Source organism: Poecilia reticulata, linkage group LG2 (genome assembly GCF_000633615.1).
Source record: "Poecilia reticulata strain Guanapo linkage group LG2, Guppy_female_1.0+MT, whole genome shotgun sequence".
Taxonomy (NCBI): Eukaryota; Metazoa; Chordata; class Actinopteri; order Cyprinodontiformes; family Poeciliidae; genus Poecilia; species Poecilia reticulata.
The window spans coordinates 28,747,756-28,758,630 of NC_024332.1; the positions used below are offsets into that span (position 1 = coordinate 28,747,756).

Consider the following 10,875-nt stretch of genomic DNA (forward strand, 5'->3'; position numbering starts at 1 on the left):
AGATGGCCAGTCTCCCTACCCAAAAAGAATGTTCACCAAATGTCAAAGTAACTGAAATAAAGAACTGATACAAAATACATTTGAACTGAAAATAACATATCAATAATCAACATGGGATGGAACCCCTGGTCTCCATCACACTCAGTCAAAACATACCAGGGAATCCACCATGCACTGGATGAAAACTAAGATATCAAATGCGCAGGCTGTCAAAACCAGCCAGTGTTGATTCTTGCATGACTTGAAATATTCTGGCCATGCAAGAAACCCCTCAAACATCTCACAGATGAAAGCAAGGTTTTGGAGCAAACTTTTCTCAGACACATGTCAGAGGCTGCTGGAAGGACACAAGGAGCATCATACTGAAGATTTTCAGCTGAAGAGGCAAGAATAGATGTTAAATAAAAATATTTTTTTTATTGTTTAACTGAAATTAAACTACTCGCTTTTACATAGATAAGACATCAGCTTAGTCATCGACATGTGAACATTTTTTGATAAAGAACTGGTTAGTGGGGTGAACTCATGTTTTCACACAACAGGAACCGCCAATAGCTGAGGAGCGAACAACACTGCTAGAACTACAGTCAGAGTGAAACAACCAGCCTATTAACATTATATCAACAAGCAAGTCTGAAAATGTATCAATGTCTTATTTTAAATTTTGACTTATTTTGAGGAGACATGCTTTAAAGCAAGCAGGTAGTTCTTTAAGTATGAATACTGTGGTTAAAGAGAAAGATTCAAACCTCTAAAACAGGACAAAATAGTAGTTACTCTATTGAGTAGTAAGCAAAGCGAATTGCCTTCCAGTTCTTGGTTTTGCTGTGATGGGAAGGTTGGAAAATAGATACTGGTTTTGTTGAATTGCAAAGAGGATACTCCTCAAAGTTGTCAATCTGTTGTCACCTTAAAGGTAGTGCTGCTTGTCGCCGATATTCTTGTCGTTTTATCCATCCATCCTTCCATCCATCCATCAACCCATCAAGCTGATCCCAGATGACATAGGGCGAGAGCCGGGGTGCACTCCGGACAGACAACGCATCAATCAAAGTGCTGACACATAAACACAGGCAACCACTCAAACCAGCGGCAATTTTGAGTCACTAATCTACTTATTCACTGAGCAACAAGCTTTTAGCCCTGAAGAGGTTGAATCAACACCATTGTGACCTGCTCTGCCACCCTTACTTTATTTAGTTGGGTCAAATGACAAGCCACCCTACTGTAAATAAAGCACTAGTCATAATCAGAATCCAGTCATTAAAGAAAGCACATTCCACCTGGATGTCAACCTGTGACCCAGTTAGAAGAGAAATGGATTTCCTATTCTGCTACGAGTGTCCTTCATCCGGAGGAACTAATTGGTTGGAGATGAATTCTTATGGCTGTGTGTCTGCATCAGCACAGGAAAAAAAATAAGAAGATCAATCAACCTAGTGTCTTGAAGTTTTTCTACTCCTTGACTTTCCCACATTCTTTTGAATTACATCAACAAACGTCAATGTATTTCATGAAGAGAATAATTATACATTTACCCACCTTTACTTTGATGAATAAAATATCTATCTATCTAGCTGATATTTATTGAAATGAGTCATATGTGTACAATGGGACTTAAGTTCCGAGTTGGTTGCGCGTTTGCTGGCAGAGGCAGAGTCCGTGGCTTCCTAAATGCTCCGGTCAGTTCGATCTTTTCTCTGCTTCCTGCCAGAAGAAACGTGAGCTGCCTGCCTACCTCTAGCTGAGTCATGTATTCCACTCTCTTACACAAACACACTTACGTATTCATCGGTGCCGAGACTCAAAGAGACACATACGCACACACATGTTTGGATGCACATAATGCGTATGTACAATGAGCAACAGAAGCCTGTGACGCAAACTCTGTCTCATGGTATCACGCCCAGGCAAAACACTTTCCCTGTCATACCTTTCAGCTTCCTCTGCTTTTTGTGTCCCTGTGGGATTAGAAACGGGTACGTGGGGTTACAGCTTTGTTCCTGGAGGCTGTAATACCTTTGTTGCGCATACATAGGCTGTAGGGAGAGATGTAACAAACACCTTGCAGACATACAGACAGCAACACATGAAGGCATGTACTAGTATGTGTTGATTGTGCTGTAAATTTCAGCTTGCCTGAGCAAACACACCTCAATTTTCAATGTCTCTGTAAACTCATGTGAAACGGAGAACCTTCATTCAGTGGATTATGACATACAATACTTCACAAGCCTTGACTTTCTCCCTTGGTTGCCTAAAACCACTAATAACTCTTGTGGCGCTTAGCTAAAGTGCCTATTTAATCTTGTGCGAACACAGTTACTTTGTTATTGCAACATTTTTGTTTTGACTGTTAACTGTTGCTAATATTAACAACTTACATCAGACTTGTCTGAAAGTTAAAACAGCTGCAATTACAACTAAAAGTCTTTAAGCTGTTTACTTTTAGAGTAACCAACTTTGCATATCTGTAGACTGATTTATTTTCCTACTTACTCTGAAAATAGCTTAAGCTTAGTGTGACTGGATGATCAGCGTCTGCAAACACTACACTTCAACACCTCCCATTGACTCCGAGTTTCTTCATTCTTTTGGGTGTGGGCTTTGAGTGTGTCATTCTAACACAAAAATATGATTTGATCTCTAATTGAATGTTTAGGGCTGTTTTTCTAAGTTCAGTTGAACCTCCAAACTAGTCTCTACTTTACAACCTCAATCTGGTTTTATTGCAGGATAGGTCTTCTTATGTTTTTCATTAACACAGTCTTTCTTGTAGTCATTTTACCCTAAAGGATGGATGTGTGAAGTTGCCCTGTCAACAGATTCTGTCACCTGAGTTTTGTTCTCTGCTGCTCCTAACAGGGTCACCAAAGGCCTTTAGGCAGCCTGTCAGTTTACCAAGGCAACTTTAAGTTGATGTGTTTGTGATTTCTCCATATTCTTTCAATATTCAAAATTTATGAAACTGTTATGCAACCTATCCCTGCTTCCCTACAATTTTATTCCCAACCTACCTGCAGCATTCCTTTGTCTTCATGACACTATTTGTTCACAAATGTTCTCTTGAGGGCGTCACAAAACAGCTGGAACATACAGAGACAAAATTATGCAAGAATTGAATCTGTCAAGTATGACTGAAAATAACCGGTTTTACTTTATTTTATTTGGGAGCATCAGAATTAAAAGGCCTCAATACAAGAGGGGATACGATACACATCTGGATTCATAAGCTATGATCCGATGCATTTAAGATTCCTCCTCATTAACCAGCAATTCATTTATATAAGATTTATGTCCTCATCATATGAATTTCGAAATTAACTTAGCTGAAAAATATATTGTTTATATTGATTTGTTTATTAACAAAATTAATAAAGCAATTCCAATTTCAATAATTTACAAATTAATTTCTCTTTTTTTGTTCCAAAAAAATATGTCATATAATCTGTGGGAAATGTTTCGAGTGTTTTTTGTGTGAATACATATAGTGACGTTGTTGTCAGTTGCTATGGCAACGAGTCTGCGTGTAGCATAGCCCACACAGAGAGYGAGGAAAAACGAAAAAATAGGAGTGGTTTTGAGGTATTCTTCAGTGGTTTTTCTGCGACTTTTTTCCCCTTTGCTGTGGCGCACTGCACTAAGAATTGCCTACATCTATAGGTTTCAATGGCAGCGCGGCTGTGGATGGTATGTAAAATAAGTATTTTTGCCCACCAGCGTTGTGCGCATGTTTCAGAAAGTAAACTTTCAGAAAGTTTACTTTCTGGAAGTAAACTATAGCGTACAAGGGGCCTACACCATCTGTTATGGCTTAATAGACAATTGCCCGCTGAAAAGGATGAAATGCTAACCTTACCATGCGTGGAGCTGAAGGAAGAAGAACCGCGTGAATCTGCCTCTGAAGACGTTGAACCGATACGGTGGCGTCTCCATGGATTCTGTGTCACAGTTTAAAGAAAGGCATAAGGTTAGTCGGGCTCTCAGTGTATTTGACAGCAGCATGCTACATTTTGAAAGTCGCATTTGCTTTATCAAGCTGTCCGTTTCTCTTGTAAAATTCACAGTGTTGCCAATCCTTAGATTTAATTTACAGTGTGGTGGTGAATGTGTAAGTTCCACTTGCTCCGCCATCTTTGACAGATGTACGCCTACCGCACAGCTTTTTCTTCTTCCAGTCAACCGGAAGTGTTGTTTGTAGTAAAAGTAAAAGTTTCAAGAGGCATGAATACATTTGGAAAGTACTGAACAACAGTATCAGGTCAGTAATAAGCTAAGGCTGGAATGTTTTTTTTTTCTTTTTTACTCTAAGGCTATCTATAAATTCAACCTTTAAAACTAGCAAACAGATAACTAAGACTTCAGACAATTCCATCCATCCATTTTCTTTCACCCTTGTCCCTCAGTGGGGTTGGGAGGGTTGCTTGTGCCCATCTCCAGCTAACGTTCCGGGCGAGAGGCAGGGTACACCCTGGACAGGTCGCCAGTCTGTCGCAGGGCAACACAGAGACACACAGGACACACAACCATGCACACACACACTCACACCTAGGGGCAATTTAGACAGACCAATTAACCTAACAGTCATGTTTTTGGATTGTGGGAGGAAACCGGAGTACCCGGAGAAAACCCACGCATGCACAGGGAGAACATGCAAACTCCATGCAGAAAGACCCCAGGCCGGGAATCGAACCCAGAACCTTCTTGCTGCAAGGCAACAGCTCTACCAACTGCGCCACTGTGCAGCTGACTTCAGGCAATTATTTTATAAAAACAAAAACATTGTTTAACTATTGGCTTACCACAAGATTTGCCTTCTCTTAAAATAGGACTCATCAGCAAATGTTCAAATTCACAATCTATAATTTTGTCAACGCCGCTCCTTTAATTTGCATACTTTTATTCCCCAAAAATCATATGGCATTTTTTTCAATCAAAAATTAATAGCAAACTATATTTTTGTTCAGCTTTTTTGGGCTGGTAAGTCTGGAGTAATTAGGAAAAAGTCCAAGAATCCAAAAGCTTGTAATTGTCACTGAAATTGTGCTACAAAAAAATACAACAAATTTCAAAAGCCGAGCTTTCACATTGATCCAGCTGGACTATATTTCATATACGCACATGCTTTTACTACTGTGAATGTGGCACACATGAAGTGAGGCTCATTTTGCAGCAAAAGTTTCTAAATTCTGAACTTTTCTCTCACTCCCTCAGGACTTCATATCTCCACTCCTCCTGGTCCATATTCTTCAAATGATTTGAGCGTAGGTCTCAGGGAGAGGGAATTACTTTGGCTCCTTTTAAACCAGGCAGTGGCTGTTTGCAAAAGGGTTTTAATTGATTTTGAAGTAGTAACTGTTGGGAATGCCTGTCACCGTTAAAACACACCAGACACACAGAAACCAAAACATCCTATTACCACATCAAAGGGGCAAGCACCCTGCTGCCATCTATGTAAACCGAGGAGCCACTTTTGATAACACACAGCATTTAATATAATGTTAATTTATTACCTCCCGTTCAGTTAATGACATTAAGTATGCGACAACTATTATCCTTTTAGGGGGATGTATTGTTGCTTCGTCGTCATACAGAGATGCTTCCGCTGCAGGACGTGAGACACAGATTGAACCAAATCTCTGCCAACAGAATGTACGATTGAATTCTGTTCTTTTTTTTTTCTTTTTTTTTTATCACGGGAGGTGTTTGTCTGAGTGATAAGTCTCTTGCTGTAAAGGCTCAGTCAGGAATTCTTTGCAGTTCTGATATCAGTCTCCAGCACAGCATGGAGCTCAGCTCTGGCAGGAAGCTGCTTACCAACAGAAATACCAATTACTGCACACTGCATCATGACGTCTAATGGGCCTGCTGTGGCAGAGAGAGATGCACGGGATGAAAGGCTTATTGCGATTTCTCTCACTGTGAAACCTGTATCAGAGCTTCTTCTGCAGCTTGTTTAGACGGTGTGGTTTTACAGGATCTAATGGTGATACAGCCTTTTAAAATGGTTATTTTATATCATGATCTTTTTTCAGCTGAAACACTGCCCTGTAAGCCAACATCTGCCGTTAAGTGATCGTAAACAAGGAATTAAATGAACATCCTGAATTGCTGGTGAGCTTTCTCCCAGACTAAAAAATCTGGGAGCAGAGGTAGGTAGCCAAAGATTTTACTCAATTCAGAGTAGCACTACTTCAATATATTCTTTTATTGAAGTGGGCTAAAAAAAAGTAGTCATCTGAAAATCATAGACAACATATAACATTATGTGCAGATTCTGGTGCTGTTAACAATAAAATATGTAAAAATAAACCATCTCTTAATTCAAAGAACTGTCAAATCCTCAGTATTTTAAAACCTTTGAAGCAAATCTTTAAAGGAGGTAATGCATGCATGTTAGAATAATAAACAATACTTCCAGAGTATGACCATCTTTGGTTAAAGCAAGCATATTCATCATTTAGTGAAGTGAGTAAATGTAACTGAATAAATGCAACCAGTTATTAGCCCTCTGCCTGACTGACAGTTGCAGGTGGTCTTGAAGACTTCCTGGACATTAACCATTTAATGTTGGAAGATCCTTTTCTGATGTTGTCATGTTTATGCTTCGAAAGGACCCTGCAAAACAATGATGAGTTGCTTTGCTGGAAAACTCAAACCAGGAGCTTAAATACTGACGGAAGGGTCGGAAATGACAAAGGAACCAGATTAACTAATCAGAGGCAACGAGGAACAGCTGTGACAGGAGGAAAACCGGAAAACTGGGGGAAAGGGACTAATTAACTAAAAAAAAAAGAACTAAGACTCAAAGAAACTATTATAAATTCAAATTTATTAGGAACAGAAGGCAAGAATAAACAAAGAAATGAAACAAACGGATGGATGAATATGGAAACACATTTCTAACAGAGAGAAATTGGATGAGTTTGGAAAGATTTGTGCAACATAATTAAACAAGGAAATAATCAAAACGCAAATGAAAATTCTAAAACACCCCTGGATCGTGTCACATGTAGACTGATAATCAAAAGTTAAAAGCTCGATGAATAAAACTAATCAGTTGGGAATTTATGAAACTGCTATAATCTTTGCAGCTTCTGAAAAAAATAGACTCAAAAATCTGTTCAAATGTATTTTTCTTTTTTTGTGATGTTTTCTTTAATAACCAATTACCACCGATGTGACAGGGAAAGAGGACCTGGATTCACAATCAGCCGCTGCAGTTTGGAAAGCATGCAGAGTTGCCCGTAGCAGAGACTGTGTGACATTTTAAAGATGCAGGGACATCCTGAGCAGCAGCCATTTGCAGGTAGGAGAGATGAAGCAGAGATGGAAGAATGTGTGGCATGACAGCAGAAGTGAATGTCAAATAATAAGGTTTTCTTCCTCATTTTTTGCCTATTTTGAAGTAGTGTTCTGTTTTTGCCTTTATATTTTAAAGTTTTCTCCTCCAAAAATCAAATCAAGAAAAACTTTAATTAAAATCTTATTATATCCACAGCAAAAAGAGAAAACATAAGACTAAAGAGACACATTTTTTCCACACTAAAACCAAAAACATCAGTGCTTTTGTCTCCTTTTTGTTCTGTATTTTGTTGTATATTTGGGTATTCATCTACCACTGTTGACTTTGTCAGCTTTGGCTGTTTTTAAAAATGATCTTTGGATAAATATTGACTTGACTTCAATAAATTTAATTAGGATTTGATGCGATAGATAATTAATTGCATGGTTTTATTTTGTTTGTAATATAAATACTTATCTGAAATGTGCAATCAAGCATTGTGTATTCGACTAGCCAATATCTGTACCATCTTTTCTTAAAGCTAAAGATGGATTCTTTGGGGCACATTTCTTCGAGCTTTGTACACCCAGTGACTAATATTTCCTGCCTATTATTTTTGTCAGAGCATGTCAAACTCATTCAGATTGTACTGAGAAGGGGACTTATGTGGATATGTTTCAATCTAAGCCATTACATTTCAGCTCTAACCCTGTTTAGGGCAGCTGGAAAGGAAAACCAGTGTCCCACTTTCAAGTGGTTTGCAGATTTTCTTCCAGGATTGTCCAGTGTCTAGCTCCGCCTGTCTCCCCATCAACTTTGATCAGCTTCTCTGTCCCTGCTGAAGAGTAACATTCCCATAAYATTATGCTGCTACTACCATGTTTCACCGTTGGGATAGTGTGTAGCATTAGTTTTCCGTCAAACATAACGTTTTGCGTTGCCGCCAAAATGTCAAATTCTGTCTCATCTGTTCAGAGAACCTTCCTCCACATGCTGTCTGTGTCCCCTACATTTCTTGTGATAAACTGCAAAGAAGTCTTCCCATTTCATCAGATATTATACCACTACTTAATTTATTTTGTGGCTGTAACATGAGAAAACGTGATAAAACTTAATTGTTTTGACTAATTTCGCAAAGGCTTGCTTGCTGCAGTACTTTTAAATAGTACTCTCAGCGTCTGCTTCTCTAATTCTTTTAGATGTAGATGAGACACAAGACAGACTTGCAGTCCCTGAAAGTGGAGCGGAAAAAAGGAAATGAACAGGATCAACAGAGAGGAAGCAGGAAAGGAGCAAAGGCATCTGTTGTTGAGTCATGCTCTCAATCATAAGTCTGTGGCTGGACCAAGCTCCTGAGATGTTGAAAGATGGGTGAAAATGTCAAACGTCTGCACCCTTGGTGATAACCCAGTTAGCTTTAATTTCAATTAGCTGCAAAAAAAAAAAAAAATCCCACATGCATTTACAACTCAGAGTGCAGTGTGACTGGAGGCTTGAAACGATTCAAATTTTCAGCGTACCAGCAATTTTCTGCCCAGCTGAAATCTGAGTGGATTTTCCTTTGAATGGAAATTATGACAAATAGAGCAAAAATTGATTTATTGTGTTTGTTACGGCAAATAATTACAGTTTATAGTCTTCCAGTGTAGCCTGCATTCAATTTATTGAACAAAGAAACGCTAAACACTAAATAGCCTAATTTTAGATCCAAATGAAAGAATGCAAATTGTGCTTGTAGCTAAAACAGCTGTCTCTTCAATGCCTAGATCTGTTGTGAATGCAATCAACCAGAAACAGAGTGATGAATAGAAGAGAAAAAAATGCAGTATTGCCCAGATTATTGTTAGCTTCATTATAACTCCTACTTTGCTCTGCTGTAGACCTAAAAAAAGAAAYAAAATAATACACCTCCTTGCGGACTTGGACCAGACGCCGGGTCTGCCCTGAAGGCCCTTTCGGTGTCACCCTGCCAAACCTTTGCAAAGTGACAGCACTGCCTGCCACGGCATCCCACAAACCAGCTGCTCACAAAGAGCAGGAAGGTTGCCTGAGTGAGAATGAAAGAGACAGAAACGCTGACATTTCAACATGTGCTGTTTTCACCTGCCTTGATCGGTATCGTGAATGTCAGTCTTATCTGAAGAATTTACATTCTGAAAATGTGTTTTCTCACAAACTTACTTTTAACATTCCCATGGAGTCGGTTACCATGGCAACCTTGGAGGTCGTAGTCAGATTCTCCAGTTAACTGACATAAGCCTGACTGTAAACTAGCTGACTAGTGGGACAATACTAGGGCAGGAGGCTCAATCTATTGCACCCACTTGTAATTTTTTATTTATTTTTTATTACAGCTATCCCAAAACCTTCCAATAATGAAGGTTATAGTTCCTTTCCTTATTGTTGACAGTTGTCATATCACTGATAGCTTGTAGGAAAGTGAAGAAATACTCATAGTCAGATGGACCAAACATTTTAAATGGTAAAATGATCTGCACTTGTATAGCACTTTATCAAGCCCAGAGCACCCCAAAGTGCTTCACACTACATTCAGTCATTCACCCATTCACACCCTGATTATGATCAGTTACTGGATAGTTGGCCACAGCCTCTATGGGGCAGTCTGATCTGGTCCTCTGACCATCACCAGCAGGCGACACAAGTGAAGTGTCTTGCCCAAGGACACACTGACAGAAGCGGACGGAGTGGGGGTCAAACAGGCAACCCAACAATTGCTGGGAAAACTCCAACCATTGTCACCATCATTGTTATAATTGTTTAGTTCATTTTAGGTATTTAAAATAATGCAAATTGAATGTTTATGTCCTTGGAAAACAGTGCTATGCTAGTAGACGTTGACCAGCTAGACTTTCAGTATAACAAAAAAAAAAAAAAATCTTTGTAAGAAATTGTTAAATTGCTAAAAATCACCGAAATTTCTTAATCTACTCTGAGAGCTTCTGACTTTTCAATATTACACTCTTCTACACCAGGAAAGTTAAGTGTTAATGATAATAACTTCACAGAACTTCACTCTGAAAAAGTGATGTTGCTATAGTGATCACAGCTGGTGTCACTATTAAGAATTTCACATTACTACGAAATGTAGTAATGTGTAAAGTAAAAGCCGATAATATAAAAGTCAAAAAGGTTAAAGCCAATCAAAGTGCAGATACTAAAGTAACAATGCACATTTATGAACAAAACAGTCATTTTGGATGTTACAATTTGTTTGTATTTGTTAACTTTCCACATCCAATTTCTGGATTCTGAGGGGCAATTTAGGCAATTGTTTTAGACTTAGATTTTAGAAATCCCAGCAGAGATGCACAGCAGAAAATAGTTGTATCTACTGCTGATCACTTAACCCCGGTTGGCTCAATAAAAAAGTGCTTAAATGCAAGAAACCAAAGTTTGAGCTGCAAAAACAGGGTCTTGCCAGACCTTCAAGCATATGAAAAGTTTTCTGTGAAGTTGTCTTCCAAATTGAGTATGTGTACACTTTAATTGTGTCAACTGTTCTAAATCTAATTGTTTTGGGTTTGTGTCAAAGCAGACTTTGACAGCACTAAGCTGTTATTTTTTAAAAA

The 10,875-nt window shown here is 38.7% G+C and overlaps 1 protein-coding gene across 9 annotated transcripts in view; it reads left to right on the forward strand.

The window, feature by feature from the left end:
* The first annotated feature begins 3,521 nt into the window (after positions 1-3,521).
* Positions 3,522-10,875, forward strand: part of klhl6 (kelch-like family member 6) — a 43,002-nt gene continuing 35,648 nt past the window's right edge. Inside the window, exons 1-6 of one of the 9 annotated variants that reach the window (XM_008400823.2) lie at positions 3,568-3,585; positions 3,664-3,690; positions 3,822-3,970; positions 4,068-4,261; positions 6,036-6,152; positions 7,188-7,309. The gene's annotated coding sequence lies outside the window, so the exon portion shown is untranslated. Of the gene's footprint in view, positions 3,971-4,067; positions 4,262-5,563; positions 5,653-6,035; positions 6,153-7,187; positions 7,310-10,875 lie in introns of all 9 variants that reach the window. The other 8 variants (XM_017303697.1, XM_017303695.1, XM_008400830.2 and 5 more) reach the window with 8 other exon arrangements.